The following is a 19,812-nucleotide window of genomic DNA, read 5'->3' as shown; positions in this document are numbered from 1 at the left end:
TGAACGTAGAGGAGGCAGCTCTGCCTTTCGTATATTTGTGGATGCTACACAATATGCAGAGAAAAAGCATTGCCCAGCTCTATCTGGTAGCTTCTAAGATCCGATGATAACGCTGGGAAAGGGGCAACTAACGTCCTCTCTCAGTGATAGCTAAGCCCTAAATATCCCCAATTAAGCAACTTATGTAGGAAAAAGTCTTTTGAATCAATAAACAAAATTTAAATGATTTTCTGGTTCTTGAGGTTTTGGTTATCACCACATTTCATTGTGTGCAATGAAGGTAAAATTCATTTTATTTGTTTTCTTTCTAATGATGAAGTCACCTAAGCCTTAACCTTTACACCGGAAATTTGAAAAGTCCAAAGTGATCAGAGAAGCTCTCTGGCAAACGCACACAGGCGCCCACGCTTTGCCGCCCGTTTATAAATCACTCGAACGTCCTTCCCTGAAGGAGGAACCTGTCAGGAATCATTTGGGTCTTTTCATCTTTGCAGGCTTGTTGGAGATGACGCCCTTCAATTACTCCTGTGGAAGTTTCTGTCCTCGGCCAAATTGTACCACTTCCAACCACAAGATATAATTACTTTTAGACCTACAGCAAAATGAAACTCACCCCATCTTTAACCATTTTTATTCTCAGGTTCTTTTTATGCAGGTTTGCCAAGAGCTAGCGAACACGGTCGTCAGATTTTCAGGCAACAGAGAGAAATACTGGTAAAAACTCGAGAAAATCTTTCTTGCACAATCACCTGGATACCAGATGGGGGAAGTGACCTGCCTCTATCGATCTGAATGTAGTTGGGGTGGGCAGTATTTTAGCGAGAAAAAGAAGATGAAGGGCCCCCAACACACCCCGGGAAAGGAAGTGGATCTATTTCCCTGGCACATCAACTTTGTCATTGGCTACCTTTCATTGTATAGATCAGGGCAAAGTGGTAGAAACAAATTCTACTCAGAACCGAGCGGATTCTGTAGGAAACATGTTCTCAGATGAGCAATTCATGATGGTCTTTGGTTGTCTTGGCCCCAAGAATCTGTCGGTGGAGGAGGAGTCTACCTGCTCATTATCAAATGGTAAGAAAGCTCCTGATACTTGATGTACCTCATCCATGCTCATTTTAGACCGTTGATTGAACTATATCGGTTTTTCCTCCTTGGATGGCTGATGTGACAGTTCTGCGAGTCAGCTTGGCCAGGACCTAGTACTCAGTTACCTAATCAAACATTCATCGGAGTGTCGCACAGAGGTTCTGCCGATGTGGTTACCGTGAACAGTCAGGTGACTTTGATAACAGAGTCAACTGACTCCGTTTAGCAACTTTGATACTCTAGATCATGTTGGTGGGCCCCCTCCAATCAGTTGAGAGGCCTTAAGAGAAAACCCGAGGTTTCTCAGAATGACGCAGCTGGGGTCCAGCATGCATTTGGGAAGTTCCCGACCCCACAGCTAGCTACTGCGCCGACCAGTTGGCCAACATTACCATTATGCCGTGTGTGAGAAAGCTCTCTCCTCTGCCTCATGTGTGTGCATAATTTTGATTTACCTTCCCTTCAACTCTTAGATTCTTAGGCAGGAATCTTTCATGATGGCTCCCCATGGCTTACCCAGGGAAGTCCGGCATCTCATATTTATGAAGAAGTCCCTGGGTTTGTGTTCACTCTTCCCGCAGACTAACCGTGATCCCCTACAACTGCATAACCGAGAACTAGAAATCTTCATTCAGCTCCCTGTGGGGAACAAGCCCCCCATTCCCTGCAGAGGCTCAAAGTGAGTCTGAGAAGGGAGCATGTTTTGGAATATAAAGGGCAAGTATAGTGAGTATTCGAGAGCAAGGGAACCATGTTGTCATTGGCTTTTTTAAAACTAATTTTATTTATTTATTTTTAGAGAGGGGAAGGGAAGGAGAGAGGGAAAGAAGCATCGATGTGTGTGGTTACCTCTTGTATACCCCATAAGTGGGGACCTGGCCCACACCCCAAGCACGTGCCCTGACTGGGAATCGAACCCACAACCCTTTAGTGGGCAGGCCAGCACTCCATCCACTGAGCCATACCAGCCAGGGCTAGATTTTAATTCCAGTTTCTCCAGTCATTAGCTGGTGGCCATAGCCAGAATCATCAGGCTCGTGCTCCCAATGGGGATAATAAAAAACTGGCCTTCCCAAGAGGGTGAGAATTCACTGAGATCCTAATGTATAGAAAAGCACTGTTAAACTCTGTTCACATGGCCCCGTCAGTACCGCCTCAACCCACTTGGTCCCTTCAACCCCTGTGGGATAACCCAAGAAGCAGAGAACTGCACAGTGAGAGTGTAGACTGGAGATTATTCCTGCGTTTGTCTCTGCTTGATGCTCTAGGGCACAGGTTGCAAACACAAGGCCCATGGGCTGAGTCCAGCCCTCCATCTTGTTTCTACCCGGCGGCAGCACCGAGCTCCTTGCCCCTAGTTAAGGAGTAGTTACATGTACACAGTCCTAAAATTACATTCGACCCTTAGAAGGCATCTGTGAGGCTGATGTGGCTGGCCCCCAGTGGAAATGAGTTTGACACCCCCACCCTATGGAGTGATGATTCTACGGCACATGGAAGATTTAAATTCAGTGCCCCCTACACACACACACACACATTGACATGCAGCTGTGGATGGCTCAATTTCCCTGCCATCTACTGAGACGTGTCATTGTGTGGAAAACGGATATGTGACCCCAGCAGCTGACCTCAGAGAAGCGGAATGTTTCTGAGATACAGCTTCACGTCAAGGGCCGTAAGCCCAGGGGGCTGGCACAGGATTGCGGTTCCTGTAACTCCGGGCAGAGACCCTTGGCTCCTGGGTCAGACTCCACATGTAGGAGGAGACAATGCTAACAAGGAGAGAGGATGGGCCCAGAGAGCAACGGGGCCAAGGAGATGGATGAAGGATAGCCTCTTAATTTTGAAAGGAAGCAGCTTCACAAAGGGGTGGGTGAGGAGCTCTGTTCTGGGTCACATGAAACAGAGGTTTCCTCTCCGCTGGCCCCGAGCACTAGGCCACTACTTTTATCTTTCCCTGGAAAGGTGAGAAGGGAAGTTCCTGAGGGGGCTCGGAGTGTCTACATTGTCCCGGCCTGAGTGAGTGTGGGTGGGTGTGGCCCTGCGATAGAAGGAGGTCCTGTCCGGGGTGGGTCCCGCCTTGTGCCCTGAGCTGCAGAGAGAGGCTGCGGAGAGAGGGTCCAGAGACCCTGAACTGGGAAGCAGGCTGGAAAAGAATGAGCTTCCTTGCTTTCTTTCTGCATGTATGCAATGCATGCAGAGCTACAATGCATCTTTCTGCAATGTATGCAGAGCTCATGTTTATTCCAGTGTTTAATATTAAAGTGTTTGGGGTTTTATTTAGCAATTCGGTGATGTTTCTATGACCAGAAGTATGTTGTAGGAACTCAACACTTGCTTATACTGATTAGCCTATGATAGCATTGGTTTTTTTAATGCATTGTTTCACTTAACATTGCAGTTCCCAAGAACCTACCCACGATGTCGCAGGACAAATGGAGTCTTCAACCCTCTGGCTGATTCTCATTTAGGAAAGATACACAAATCACCTTCATATTAATTAGGAACCTGGAGAAGTAGGAAGAGCCCTGGATAAGGAGTTGTAAAAATTAGAGTCAGGTCCTGACTCCACCACCGGAAAGTTACATGACTTTAGAAAAATCATTTACCATCTCTGGGCTTGGTTTTGTCATTTATGAAATGAGGAATTTGGAACTAAATTAGCTTTTCCCGAAGTACGTCCTTCTGAATATTATTAACTTTTGTATGTAAAAACGGTCTGAGAAATTGGAAATCTTTTTGGAAGAGTTCGGTTCTACAAAATGAAAAAAGTTTCTTTACAGCAGGGCTTTTCAAGGTGTTTAATATGCTAATGTGCATTGTTAAACCTTTGCTTGTAAAATCACTTGTGCATGGAGCATTTCAATAAGCAGCAATCGATCGGAGGAGCTTTCTTTGACAAACACTAAACCAGCTCAGCTTCAAGTGTCTTTTAATTTTCTTATTCTCATTCTGTCAAGCCGGAATAGTACTAAGAAAATGGACAGGTGTCACTGGTGAAGGACAGGTGAGTGTGGGAAACGGTTTTCAGTTGCACCCGCATCTACTGTAGGCTTTTCTGTCTCTTTTGAATGGTACCACCATCCCCGCTGTAGGCTAAGCTGGCAAGGGCAGTACTTTTGGGGCGACCTTGACTCTCAGCAGTCTATCCGTTGCTAGATCCTGACAATTCCTCCTTTACGTTATCTCTGAAGCTCATTTTCATGCCAGCAAGCCCGCTTCCCGGCACTCGGGGCTCTCCTGGGACACCTCCCTGACGATTGCTTTGCTGATGGAGACGCTGAAAATCCCTCTACCTGGCGTGGGCAGGAAAAGGCTTCCCCTTTTCACTGGTCTATTCTTGACCTTGATGCCAGAGGCTTTTCTTTTAAACTGTGCATCTAATCGGGCCACTCCACTTCTCAAAAATCTTCAAAGCTCCCTCAATGTGATGGAGTAAAATTTGAAATTCTTCAATGTCTTCCACGGTCTAGTCCTCTCTTATTCTACCTCCCTCCTCTCTAGGAGCCAAGCTCCTTCAAGACATCTTATTTCATGCTTTTTCATCTCTGTGAATATCATTTTTCTCTCTTTAGATTTCCCACCTCTTATGTCTTGTTATTAAAAACATGAATCTCCACTAAAACATTTGTATTATTCAAGACCCAGCTCTCAACTCACCTTCTTTGCAATTTCCCTAGCATCTCCTTCCTTTACTTGCTTGGGACCTCCCTTATCTCCTACGCCCCTTGCTAGTATTTTTATATTTGATTTTTATTTATTTTTAGAGAGAGGGGAAGGGAAGGAGAGAGGGAGGGAGGGAGGGAGAGAAGCATCAACCAGTTGCTTCTGGCACACCCCAAACTAGAGCCCACCTAGCAACCCAGGTTGTGCCCTGACTGGGAATCGAACCATCGACCTTTTGCTTTGCAGGACGGTGCTCAACTAAGTGAGCCACGTGGGTCTGGGCTATTAGAGTGATGTCTAAACTCATGCCAGTCATCCTTCAGACAATAAATTGATTGAACAGAAGTAATAGTGAAGGACTGACCTGGGTTTAAAAGCTCCACCTCTAATTCCATCATACCTGATCCCATTCTTTTATTCACTCATTCAAAAGTCATGATCCACTACCTCTAGGCAAGATGGAAGCATAGGCAGACACACTGTGCTTCCTTGCACAACCAAAAGAAGGACAACAACAAATTTAAAAACAAAAAACAACCAAAACTGACGGAAAATCAACTGTATGGAAGTCCAACAACCAAGGAGTTAAAGAAGAAACATTCACCCAGAGCAGTAGGAGGGGTGGAGACGGCAGCTGGGCAGAGAGGACTCACTGCAAGGCGGTGGCTGACGGACTGGTGGTCCCACATTCATGTGCAGATAAACTGGGAGGAACAACTGGGAAGTGAGACAGATCACACAACCCAGGGCTCCAGTGTGGAGGAAATAAAAACTCAAACCTCTGACTGAAAACACCTGTGGGGGCTGAGGCGGCAGCGGGAGAAATTCCCAGCCTCACAGGAGAGTTCACTGGAGAGACCCACAGGGTCCAGAAAGTACCTGAACCCACCCACCCAGGAATCAGCACCAGAAGGGCCCACTTTGCTTGTGGGAAGCAGGGAAAGTGACTAAAATCTGGCAGAGAGCAGAGCAAGCAGCACTGTTCCCTCTCGGACCCCGCCCCCACATACAGCGTCACAACACAGCGGTGTAGGTTGCCCTGCCCTGGTGAACACTTAAGGCTTCACCCCTCATACGTAACAGGTGAGCCCAGACCAAAAAAAAAAAAATGGCCCTAAAGAAAGAACAGATCAAAGCTCCAGAAAAAAATACAACTAAGCAATGAAGAGATAGCCAACCTATCAGATGCACAGTTAAAAACACTGGAAATCAGGATGCTCACAGAATTGGTTGAATATGGTTGCGAATTAGATGAAAAAATGAAGGCTACGTTAAATGAAATAAAGGAAAATGCACAGGGAACCAACAGTGAAACCGGGACTCAAATCAACGGTGTGGATCAGAAGGAAGAGAGAAAAATTGAATGGGAACAGAATAAAGAAACAAGAATTTAAGAAAATGAGGAGAGGCTTAGAAACCTCCGGGACAACCTTAAATGTTCCAACATCTGAATCATAGGGGTACCAGAAGGAGAAGAGGAAGACCAAGAAATTGAAAACTTATTTGAATGAATAATGAAGGAGAACTTCCCCAATCTGGCAAAGGAAATAGACTTCCAGGAAGTTCAGGAAGCTCAGAGAGTCCCAAAGAAGGTGGACCCAAGGAAGCACACACCAAGGCACATCGTAATTACATTACCCAAGTTTCAAGATATGGAGAGAATCTTAGAAGCAGCAAGAGAAAAGGAGACAGTTACCTACAAAGGAGTTCCCATCAGACTGTCAGCTGATTTCTCAAAAGAAACCTGACAAGCAAGAAGGGGCTGGAAAGAAGTATTCCAAGTCATGAGAGGCAAGGACCTACATCCAAGATGACTCTATCCAGCAGAGCTTTCATTTAGAATAGAAGGGCAGATAAAGTGCTTCCCAGATAAAGTCAAGTTCAAGGAGTTCCTCACCACCAAGCCCTTATTATATGAAATGTTAAAGGGACTTATCTAAGGAAAATAAAAAATATGAACAGTAAAAGGGCAACAAACTCACAATTATTGACAACTGAGCCTAAAATAAAAACAAACTAAGCAAGCAAATAGAACAGGAACAGAATCACAGAAATGGAGATCACATGGAGGGTTATCAGCAGGGGAGTGGGAGGGAGAGGGAAGGGGGTAAAGGTACAGAGAAAAAGTAACATAAATGGTAGGTAGAAGATAGACAGGGGAAGGTTGTGAATTGTATAGGAAATGGAGAGGCCAAAGAACTTATATATATGACCCATGGACATGAACTAAAGTGGGGGAATGCGGGTGGGAGGGGATGCACAGGGTGGAGGGGAATAAAGGTGGGAAAATGGGACAACTGTAGCAGCATAATCAATAAAACATATTTAAAAGAAAAAAAACAGTCATGATCCAGACCTGGAACATAAACACAGAACGTGGATGACCCTAAAACCCATTCCTTGGCTCCCCCAGTACTGCTCCCGGTGCTTCAGGACAGGCCCCAGTGAACAGCCTGTCCCAGACCCCGCCCCCAGCCCAGTCCTTCCCAAGCAGCTCTGAGCACCGAGGACTATGCGGGCTCCAGATGCAGCTTCTGCGCTGGCTCCTCTGGCCCAGGTGGTCAAACCCTCTCATTTGAGATCCTTAATGTTCCTTAAAACCCATTAAAAAAACACCTGTCCTTTGATCAAACCCCCAAAGCCTCTCATTTTCAGACTCATCCTATGAAGTCTCTGGAACAAGCCTGCACTGAACACTGCACAAATCCCGGAGCTCTCGCTGGAGTGTTATTTACCGTAACCTCCACGACGTGTTCCGTGAACACACAGAAGCCCCCGGAGCTGCAGGCTGGAGAGATGCGGCAGGAAGATAAATAAGCTTTGATGCTGGTTTCAATGGCTGGTAATTTCTTGCTTCCACGATGCTCCACAAACACAGCTGTCAGAAGTGCATTGTGTAAATCAGATGCTAATTAAATTAAATTCCCACTAGAATTAAGGCAGCGAAGTAGTTTGTCTTGTTGTCTTGCAAGCCAGGCCTCTCAATCAAGACAGCTGGAGCACCAGCGTTTCCGGTTCGTGGAAGCAACATCGGCAATGAAGCAAAGCGACTGCTTTCATCCTAAGTTGCTATCAGCAACTTGAAAATGGATGCTAAGCCTTATTTCTCTGCTTCCTCCTGCCCACCTCCTTCCCTTCTTCCCTCCTTCCCTCTTTCCTTCTACTGGATATATCTTGAGTGACAAACACTGTCAGGTAATCTACTGGGTCCTGGAGACACAAAAATATGAAAGACATTCCCTGCCTTCTAGATACTTCCGGTCTATTGGAAGAACCACGAGGTGGGACTCCACCCTCGGGTACCTCCCATGACTTACGGCTCTGTCATTCCCAATATAAACTTCCATCCAACCAGCACGCAGGCGAGAGTAACTGTTTCTCAGGGGTCTATCCCATCTCTGTAGAAGGCTACCCAAGACACACCCCTGCCATTGGCCTTCAGCTTTCAGTCTAATTAGAAATAAAAGCAGGTATAAGAAAACATTGCCTCAGTTATGCAGAGGGGTAGTGAGGCTGAGTGAGGAAGTCACCCAACAAATGCTTTCTTCATTACTCATTCGTTCATTAAGCACTTACTCCACACCTACAATGTGTCAAGTGCTTCCATTAAATCGGAGTGACAAATACCTAAAAAGTTACCTATAATAAAATGCATGATAGAACCATTAGAATAGGATGTGTGGGTGACAGAAGTACTTAAAAAAAAACAAACCATCTCAAAGGATTGTGAGAAGTATTCTATCTCTTTCAGCCATTTAATTGTCTGTAGAGTTGGTGTTCCACATTTCCCTCCCCATCAATATGCTACGGATTAAAATCCTAGCAAAAGGCAACCATGCATGATATATTTATAAGACAGATCCACCCCGGCTGGTGTAGCTCCAGTGGATTGAGCGCGGGCCTGTGAACCAGAGAATCGTGGTTCGATTCCCAGTCAGGGCACATGCCTGGGTTGCAGGCTAGTTCCCAGGAGGGGACACACGAGAGGCAACCATACACTGATATTTCTCTCCCTCTCCCCTTCCCTTCCTCTCTAAAGATAAATAAATAAAAAATCTTTAAAAAAAAGAGACAGATCCCAGCGGAGGGTAGCAATGTCTCTCACAGATCCGCTCTGATACCAGTCATTGCGGGCTCAAGGATACATGATGTTACAACGATAGAAAGGTGGAAAAGCAAACTGGCATATTCATATAATGGAATACATCCCGGCAATAAAAAGTAAAAGCTGTGAATACACATGGCAAAAATAAATCTCAAAAATATAACGCACCAAAGAAGCCCGAACAAAAGAGTACACCCTGTGTGATGCCGTCATCATAAAGATCGAGGGAGGAGCCACTGTCCTGTACAGTGGCCTCCATCCCATGCCAATATCACAAGGGAATTATGTGTGATAGACTCTTGTGGAAAGAAGGGACCGCCTGCTGTGTTACTTCAGGGATATCATCACACATGCTCATAGGGCGAGTAGAGGGCAGAGGATACCATTACTGACAAGTCTATGATCAGAGTTTCCCTGAATCGTCACTTCCTGGAACGGTGCCCATCACCTGGCGGTTGTTGAAGCCCGGAGTAGACTGGGTCCAGGCCTGTAGCTTTCCTTCACTGATTACACGCATCCTCATGTCACGTATTGCATTCACCAGGTATCAATAATTTCCTTGCACTTCTCTCAAAAGACGCCCTGTCTATATTTCGTAAGCTCACAGGCAATCATCTACAAACACATTTTATGAGCCTCCAGAGTGAGGAAGGCAGTGGAAACAGCCGATGGAGCTGCGTTGTGAATTATTTAAGGCAGCATCTATCATGAGCCCTGAGATGAGAATTCAATGTTTTGAATGGCAGTTCAGAATCAAAACCCCAAGAAAGATAAAACAGAAAGAGTGAGACAATTCCTGTGTGTGAGTTTTCAAATATAATGCTGACGAGGTTGTTCGTCTAAATCATTTTCCAACACAGGGAAGCAATAGGGCCTTGCAGAGTGTACAAAAACAGCTTCTTGGTCTTCGGGCACATGCCGTGTGATTTTTGAACAAGGATACCTCTGTAGCTTCAAAGCAGGTTTTGAACATGTCACGTATCCTGAGGGCTTGAAGATGCTGGAAAAAGGCTGTGGCGTAGAGAGTCGAATGCCCCCTACTGCCACCAACTCAGACAAATGGGAACCCGAGGACTGAGCGCTGACTTGCGCCAGGCAGTCTTTCTTCTCTTCTCCTCCCAACTTAGAATTTCAAAAGCTATCACACCTATAGAAAAATGGGAAGGATGGCACAATAAACTTCTCTATAGCCCTCGTCTATCTTTGTTCACCAACGGTCGACATTTTGCTACGCATTTGCTTTCATACACATACGCACACATACACATACTCAGTTACGGGAGAAGAGAAGGTGCAGGAGAGTGTTCTGTACATTACTAAGTACCATATAAATATTAGGTTCCCCCATCACTCCAACCAGCCTAATTGGTCCATTTTTGTCACCTCCCTTCCTCACATAGTTGATGTCGAAAACCCTCACCAAGAAACTCATGTTGTTTTCAGAGCTGGTCACTAGGTGTAGCCATTTGTCAAGGCAACGTATTATTAACCTTTTCCCCAGGCTCTGCAATGCTTGCAGTGCCTTTGCAGAGGCACTGAGACTGTTTTCTCCTCCATTCGATTTTAAGAATTATCTGTTGGGTTGCCCGTAATTTACAGTGAGACAATTCAAAGTCATGTAAGGGAGACAGAATGCCCTTAGATTTTACATTTCCTTTCCCCCCTTCTATGCCCTTGCTTTTTAACATCATCTATCTCCCTGCTGTGCCTGCAGGGCAGCTCATTCTTCCATCGTTCGACAGATGTTCATTGAGCATTACGGATGGGCCAGGCACTGGATTAGGAGCTGCAGATACAAGAGTGAATAATACAGAGCATTGTCCATTGTGCAGCTTGCTCTGATAACTCCTTCTTGGACAGCAGACTGACCCTACCAACTTTCTGTGGGGAAACGAGCTAAACAAACTCACTGGTCTTTCTGTTTCCCACAATGCAAATCTCCCGAGGTAGCATCGACCTACCGCCCTGACTCTCAAACTCATTTTACTCATCTTGAGGACCACCTCTTGGCTTCCATGGAACCATAACTCATTCTCTCTGTCCCAGCTGATTGTCACATCCAAGATTTGGAACGGGTCTTCTTCCCCTCCATCTCCTTCCCCAAAGCCATCAATAACGCTCACATTTCTTGCCTGGGCCACGGTGTGAGGAACCTAAATAGCTTCCCTATCTCCTTTTCTGCTTGCCTTCAACAACAAATCCTCTGTACGTTGACCAAGTGATTCTCTTGAAGGGCACTGTTTATCGTAGGAGTCCCAGCTGCATCCTTTATTCCAAAATGGTTAAACCTCCCATTAACCTCTAAAGCTCTTTCATCATTTGCTCCAACCCCAATAATCCTCACTGTACCTCTGAGTTAACCAAAAGTGAGTCTTGACGTATTTACGTGTCGGGCATCCAGTGAAGAAAGGCATGTCGGGTAGAGACAGAAGCTCAACTAGACTCTTTTCTTATGAAATGCGCAAGGTTACGAAAGAAGTGTTATCAGTTATGCCTCCCTTCCCATGTTGAAGCCCGAACCCTGGCACTGGAGACTGTGACTGTATTTGCTTTTAAAGAGACAGCTAAGGTCAAATGAGATCATGTAGGTGGACCCTAATCTTATCTGACCGGTGTCCTTATAAGAACAGGGAGTGACACCAGGGAGGCCCTGACACGGAGGAGAGGCCATGTGAGGACACAGCCAGATGGCTGCTGTCTGCAAGCCAAGGAGAGAGACGTCAGGGGAACCCAAGGCTGCCAACACCTGGATCTTGGATTTCCGGTCCCCAGGACTGTGAGAAAATAAACCGCTGTCGTTTGTGTAACCCGATCTGAGGTGTTTGAGTAGGGCAACCCCAGCAAACTAACACAATGAGTAAATACAAAAAAAAAATTTGGAGAAAGGGTGTTGGCCAGGATACTGGGGCCACAAACAGGGGTGGTTCACTGATCTCTCTTTTGTCAGCCCAACGGTGCATTACGGTTGCTCATGTTGTTTATCGTGCCCATCAAACGTCCGGCTTTGTCCCGTCTCCATGGCTTGGCCCTCGCCATTTCCTGCACTTGGTGCGCGCTCCTCTCCCTACTGTCTTTACTAGCACAAGTCTACCTGCCCTCCAAGGCCAATTCCATTACCAGCTGCTCCACAAAGTCTTCCCTCTGTTCCGGCTTGATACGACTTGTCTTTCCTTTTAGCTCCCATGCCATTTGGGGGGTATCTTTCTGAAAGTCCGCATCTCCCACAGATTTATTTATGCATCTTTGTATTTTTGACTAATCTATTTGTCCCAATTATGTGCCTCCGTCATAGGAAATGTCTCTCACTTATTTTTACGTTCCTCAGGGCACCTATTACTAGTACATAGCGGATGCTTGATCAATATTTATTTAATTTGAACAAGAGGGAAATTGTGCTCGAATAAAGGCAATTTTGCATTTTTACTTGAAATTTTCATGAAAACATATTTTTGTTGTTGTTAAAAAAAATCCTACTGGGTTCCTTTCTGGTCTCTTCGTACCCCAGAGGAATATATGTGAGCACCTCGTTTCTCCTGCATCTTCACCAGTTTCTTGCCACGCTCCCTCTTCTGATGACATTGCTGAAAAAGTATTTGGCAAAATTCTTCAAACAACGTCACCGTGGTCAGACCGTACATGTCAAGTGGTAAGACTTTGGATTTACAGGAGATAATCAGGAGAAGCTGACTATTCAAATTTCTAAGTCTTCAGATGTCAGTTTATCTAGATTCAGGTATGGCTGGGATTGAACAGACGGATTCGGGGGCAATCTTTAGCACACGACTCTGCGTGGGATCGCTAAGATCTAAAATCAGTGGTATGGAAGACTGACCGTCAAAGTTTAACTTCTAGAGAATGAGAACTGTTACCCAGAAGTTTAACTTTCTTTTTCCCATCCTCTAAAATCGTGGCCTCTGTTTCTGAAGATCTGGTTTTCAATCTCTTGCTAAACTTTCTGAGGATCTCAGCTCCCATTAAAATTTCAGGGCTTCTAGGGAACAACCCCAGACTCTCAATCACAAACAAGTAATCATAACCCTAAGTGGTCTCTTTCGTCTTCTTCTTTTTTAGTGTTACATTGCTCTTTTACTTTTTTAAAAAATATTTATTTATTTATTTATTTATTTACAGACAGAGGGGAAGTGAGGGAGAGAGGGAGAGAAGCATGGATATGTGGTTGCCTCTCACATGCACCCCCAACTGGAGACCTGGCCCACAACCCAGGCATATGCCTTGACTGGGAATCGAACCAGCAACCCTTTGGTTTGCAGGCTGGTGGTCAAAACACTGAGCCACACCAGCCAGGGATGGTCTCTTGTTCTTTTCTATTTTTTAGTTAAACCGTAATTTTAATAGTATAATTAAATTATCACTAAAGAACTTTTCAGCATTAACTCCAGCACATATAATCCTGGAATTAAACAGAAAAAAAACCCCCACAAAACCTATCTGTTTTGCAGGTTGTACTGTTAATACAACAGTCTTCATATAAAGCTACGGTAGGAAATCCTGTTCTTGTGAACTCAGTGGAATTTTACACCGCAATAAAAAAGAATCAACTGTTGTCACTCTCAACCATTCAGATGAATCCCACAATGTTGAGTTGAAAAAGTCACTCAAAAAGACTACACACTGTCTTACTGCATTATTACGAAGCTCAAGACTAGGCAAAACCAATTTCCGGCTATTGAGAGAATTAAATGAATGGACACGTGCACACAACCCTTGGACCCGTAGCTTCATTGAAACTAATCAATAAATGTGAGCTGCCTTCCTTACGAGGGGACAGTTCCTAAAACCTCTCTGAAATAAATCGCACTCATTAAAGGGTCTTAATAAAGAGCCTGAAGGTGCCCCAAGGAAAGAGTGACAAATGAGCTTCCACCACCAGAACGACTCAGAGAAGGAGAGGGCCAGGACTCTCCGGCGGAAGGGTACCGGTAGTGAGAGGAGGCTTGTGGAAGAGCAGGAGGCAGAGGAGGGTCGGCAGGCCCACGGGAATCATTGCTCGGCTCCTGTACGAGTGCGCGTGGGGGCGTTAGGGAGTTATTTCTGCGAGAAGAGCGGGAAGGTGGGAGAAGCGGGCCGGCGTGTGTAGCAGAAAGTCCAGAGAGGGACTTGGAGGCACTCCCAGGCCGGCGCTCCATCAGCCTTCCTCGAGCTACCCCACACAAGTACCACCAGGGCCAGCACTTTTCTTTTTTTTACTGATTTTTTTTTTGGAGGAAGAGAGGAGGGGTGAGAGAGAGGAGGGAATGAGAGAGGCGAGAGAGAAAGAGAGGGAGAGAGAGAGAGAGAGATTTGTTGTTGCACTTATTTGTTCATTCATCGGTTGATTCTTGACCAGGGATTGAACCCTCAACCTTGGTGTATTAGGACTATGTTCCAAGCACTGAACCTCCTGACCAGGGCGGGCCAGCACTTTGTATGTCTAAGAAAAAACTACAGGTTTGCTTTGGAAGCAGCTTTGGGAAAAGTCTTGTTCTAACCAGGTCACGGCCAGCATTCCGCGCCTTCCTGTAGAATCTGAAGCAGCCCCTGTGACCTTGCGTCCTTGACCCTTTGGGCCCTGAGGCCCCAGCCCACTCCCTCACCCTGCCTGGGATGCTCGGTGAGGGGGATGTGATGGGAAGGACCGCAGCCCTGCATCTGGCTCTGGGGGTCATGTCCCACAACTGTCTGCTTCATGGTGCTCAAGGTCTGGCTGTACACGGAGACCAGAAATGCGCTGTGAAATGCCTGGGTCTCTTCATGGTCTCTAGTAAGAACATATGCTCACCCAAAAGTGTTGAATAACTGGAATGGCATTTAAAAAAAGATCATTTCTTTCTACATAGTGTTCTTCCGTTCCACCTACTCTCCTTTTACTCAGGAATTTTTAGATTCAAAGCAACTGAAATAGTGATTTGGGGATTTATAATAGATATTATCAAGCAGGCTTTGAAAGTGCTTTTTAAAGTACTATATTCCTCATACTTATATTTCAATATATAAATGTAAAAGTATCTCCATAGAGTGCTAACTGCACTTAAGCTGTCATTGTCAGATTAATGGACAATCATCATCCAAAAGTGATTATAATGCACACTAATTGTACCGACACCATTAAGTTCTTCCCGAGATTCGTTCTACTTGAGGACGGTTGTAACTCGATCACACTTCCACAACCTGGGTCATTACCTAATTGCACTCTGGAACTCGTGACTGGGGGCACCAGCGATGTTTAACGAATCCGATCTGATTTTCCTATCCTGATCAGGTTTCCTTCTTCCTCATCTCTTATGAAAAGAAAAGGGTAAGGTGGTGAAGGTGTGGGCATGGACAAGGAATTGTAAGCCATGCATTGCATGGTTCAAAAGAAAGGACTCATTCAAAGTATGTTTTGGTAGTAGAAAAGTGGAGCCTTCGAAAAAATTGGGTTGGCCTTCCTCTAGCTAAATTAAGAAAGGCCTGACTTTCACTCTGTGTAGACCTTGCAAATAGCCTAGGGTGACGCGCTGTTTTGGGTTGGCCTGGGTAGTGTGGGTTTTTAAAGACTGGTCTTGCAAACTTTGTCCCTTCATGAACTGATCTGTACTGGACCATACACTTCAAAGACTTTACGAATATAGGGTATTCGGTAGCCCTCCCTTCTGCGTGGGGGATTCGTTCTAACCCCCTCAGCTGACACCTGAAACTGCTGGTAATACCAAACCCTGTACCCTATGCATACAGAAGTTAAGCACAGTGAGAGGTTACCTCCCATGGCTAATAATAGAATAGAACAGTGATAACAATACACTGGAATAAAGTTATGTGAGTGCGGTCTCTCTCTCAAAGCATCTTACTGTGCTGTACTCACCCTTCTTCTCATGAGGATGTGAGATGATGAAATGCCAAACCTATTCCTGGGTCTCTGTGACTGTCCCTCATTGCAGTAAATGGCTCAGTGTCACTCGTTTCAGGGGACCCCTTGCTCAGTCAAGTCTGCCTACAGGCTCAATGCTTTCTGGAGGAGCCTGTTGCCATCATTTGAAACACACACACATTTTAGGTCTTTTCCACCTTAACGGAGTACTTACCATGCACTGTGGTGGTAGCTCTTGCAGTTTGAGGTGCAACTGCAAAACTAGCGTGGATTTCTTGTTATACCTTCACAGTTTCAGACGCTGAAGGTTCATTTTTACTGCGAATCTTGGCAGTCTCAGATAGATTTTTTTCCCCCCTTCAGTCAAGTGCTTACACATTTTCATTTAAAGGAAGCTCTTTACAGCTTCTCTGCGGCATATCCAAATTGCTAGCATGACCACCCTTGTGCTTTGTGGCCGCTAGTAAGTAAAATAAGGGCCACTTGAACACAAGCAGTGATCTCGACACTCCATCGGATAACCGAGATGGCCGGTCAGGGACCAGTGGGCAGTATTGTACCTCATGGAGACAGTGGACACAGGTATGATTCATGCCCCAGGCAGTGTGGAGCAGGACAGATTTCATCATGCTGCTCAGAATGGCCCACAGTTTAAAACTTAGGAGTTTTCCACTTAGTATTTTTGGACCATAGCTGACCGCGGGTAACCAAAATTGTGGAACGTGAAACCGCGGATAATGGGGTGGGGACCTCTGTACTCCTCCCTAATACAACGGGTTAACTTCGTCTACATAGTTAGGGTTTCCTAAAACATGGATTCATGGAGCCAAACCACAGGGCTGTCCATAAGCAAACTGAAATTGTGAAATTGTGAAATTGCGTGTGGGGGCCGGGGTGCACGTGTGCCTGCTTTTTCCTGGGGGAATGGGTATGTGTTTCCATCCTGTGCTCAGAAGGGGCCGTGGCAGAGCTCAGGTTAAGAATCACTGACCTCCGAGCGACGTCCAGGAACCATCGAGGAGCTGGAGAACAAACCTGATGCTTGTTCAAAGGCAGCCCGGGGGCTGGGAGGGGCACCATGCAGCAGCAGGGACAGAATCTTCAACTCGGGCTGAGAGCCACGATGGCAGTCCTCAAAGACAGGGCTTATTTATTGTCAGTACTCTAAGCTCAATTTGCCAGAATTGATTTTTTCTTTTCTTTTGGTCAGGCTCTCGCAAATCATTCAGGTCAAGACTCTCCACCCAAGCCCTTTGGAGACAGGAAAATGCTTGCTGTGGTCCGTAGGCGGGTGTGTACAGCAGCAAACAGCTGAGGGTTGATGGGGGGAAGTGGCCTGGCTGAATTCACTCGTTTAGACCTTCTCTAAGGAGGGGATAAGTGGCCCATTGTTTCAGTGGATTATTTCAGCTCTTTCCGGTTTATGATTTGGCCAGAGCTCATCCTCTTCCAAAGTAGCACATCTTTTCTTATGCTTCCAGTCTGGGGACCTTGGAGCCGCTGGGGGAACCTGGCGGAGGTGGGGAGGGAGGAGAGGGCCAAGGAGGAAGAGGACATGGCCAGAGGGGTATTGCAGTTCTCCTGGGCTCACCCTGCTGCTGGGAAGGTATAAACTGAGGCCCTCCTTTACCAGAATACCAGGCCACTATTGTTGCTTCATTTAGTTCGTTGTTGAAGCCTTTTTGTTTTTGAAAGGAATGTTTTTCTGGGAATAGAGCCCCCCTAGAGAATCCATGCTTAAGGCCTCTTCAGCCGCACCCTCATTATTAGTTAATGCCACATAACAAGGGGTGGGGACAAGGAGGTACAAATGGAAGGCTGACGGCTCTGTTTCATAATTTCACCGGAGGACTCTCTCTCTCTCTCTCTCAGAAGTCTTGTTCTAGCAGCTTTAAAGGTTACTTAGTGGCCTACATGTCCAAAGTTCAGTCATCGTAGGTTTGAAATAAAAATGTCCTTACGTGATCTGACAACTCTCAGCGTACTTATNTGGGAAGGTATAAACTGAGGCCCTCCTTTACCAGAATACCAGGCCACTATTGTTGCTTCATCTAGTTCATTGTTGAAGCCTTTTTGTTTTTGAAAGGAATGTTTTTCTGGGAATAGAGCCCCCCTAGAGAATCCATGCTTAAGGCCTCTTCAGCCGCACCCTCACTATTAGTTAATGCCACATAACAAGGGGTGGGGACAAGGAGGTACAAATGGAAAGCTGACGGCTCTGTTTCATGATTTCACCGGAGGACTCTCTCTCTCTCTCTCTCAGAAGTCTTGTTCTAGCAGCTTTAAAGGTTACTTAGTGGCCTACATGTCCAAAGTTCAGTCATCGTAGGTTTGAAATAAAAATGTCCTTACGTGATCTGACAACTCTCAGCGTACTTATAAGGATAATGGCATAAGTAAGCTATTTGAGATTATAGTGAACTTTAGCCAAAGGCAGCTGACTCCCATTTGGTCTGCAGGGGTTACACCCTGCCCAGCTGCAATGAGATCTGCTGGCCGGGTGCCCCGTGGCATGGAAGGTGGGGACCATTTCTCCCCCGTGAAGACTGTAGGAAAATTATGGCTTTGAGCACTTGGGTATCGTTACACTTTCTCCTTGTTTGAAGACTTGCCTTTTTAAACTAACTTCGTATTTTATTTTCGTACATGTTAAATTTCAAGCAAAAGTTATGATTGGCCACGGTCAATTCATCTGAGCCACGAGGGATGGCCTCTTGGAAGAGCTCCCAGCAGACAGCTCTTGGTGTTTTAAAGGGCATTGTGAGGGCCTGGAGTTCTGGGAGCATCCCGAGGGGAGTCCAGCTTTTTGGAGAAAGGGATGCTTTCTAAGGTATAGGAAGGATGTTCTCTACCTCTGCAACTGAGATCTCTTTGCAACCTTAAACATGAAAACAAGAAAGTTTGTCTTTTTCTGTAAAAACCAAGTTAGCTAGGCAAGCCCATATTTTAAGTATTTCAGGCTGATTTGGCCAAAACAGATCATTATTTTTGTGAATTAAAAAATGACATTTCACATTCTGAATGAATGGTTTCAGTATTTTAATGATTTTCATATTTTAAACACCTGGTTATTTAGGGTAACCAGGAGTGGTTTTATTTTTAGGCTATTTCTTTCACATCTGTGTCTACACAGGATGGTTCGTGTCACCCTTGCATGTAAAGGACTCACGTCTGAGAAAGGCAAGAGCTTCTTAAATGGAAAGAGGTCATTTTCAAGCTGTGGATGTTGTGTATGTGTCATGGAAACCCTGCCCGTGTTTTTACTACTTGACTGTTTTCATTTTATGTAGTGTTTAAGTAAGCCCATTAATTTCAGATCTGGAACTCTTTGGACCGTTGGCTTTTCTGAGTCAGCTGGAATCACCCACTATTCACCATACTCTTCTTGACTGTCTCTTTCTTGTCCCTGGTCCCCCTGGCAGTTCCTTAACTCTGTCCGGTGGCACCTCTTACTTCAGCATTCTTCCTTCTCTGTATCTGCCTGTCTTTGGTGACAGGAATGGACTAACTTTGCATTTTTCAGATCTCTCCGTTGGGAGAATGGCCCTGGTGTGCAGCTCCAGGAAATCTGAGTGCTTCCTCCTGTGAACCATTGCAAGAGTCACTAGCCTGAGGATCAGGTCCTGCTTTGTCCTATGTATGTACCCCTATTCTTTAGTTTAAAAATTGAAGGGGGGGCCCTGGCTGGTGTAGCTCAGTGCATTGAGCGTGGGCCTGGGAATCAAAGGATCGCGGTTCGATTCCCAGTCGGGGCACATGCCTGGGTTGCAGGTCAGTTCCCATCAGGCGACACATGAGAGGCAACCACACATTGATATTTCTCTCCTTCTCTCCTTCCCTTCCCCTCTAAAGATAAATAAATAAAATCTTTAAAAAAATAAAATAAAAATTGAAGGGGGACAATGAAAGGATAACATTGGAATCCCATTTGAGTTTATTGACCTTAAGCAAAATATATTAACACGCAGACTTTTTTTCCTGGATTTTTCCTGCAATCTTGGAGAAATTAGGTTATCTTGTCCAAACTGTCACCCTCATTTAGAGCCATGGTGGAGGACGGTCACTCAGCTTCTGCTTGAAGGTCTCAAGGAATGGCCGGCTCCTT

Source organism: Sturnira hondurensis, unplaced genomic scaffold (genome assembly GCF_014824575.4).
Source record: "Sturnira hondurensis isolate 20B ecotype Veracruz unplaced genomic scaffold, ASM1482457v3 Scaffold0018525, whole genome shotgun sequence".
NCBI classification, from domain to species: domain Eukaryota; kingdom Metazoa; phylum Chordata; class Mammalia; order Chiroptera; family Phyllostomidae; genus Sturnira; species Sturnira hondurensis.
This window is presented reverse-complemented; position numbering follows the sequence as displayed.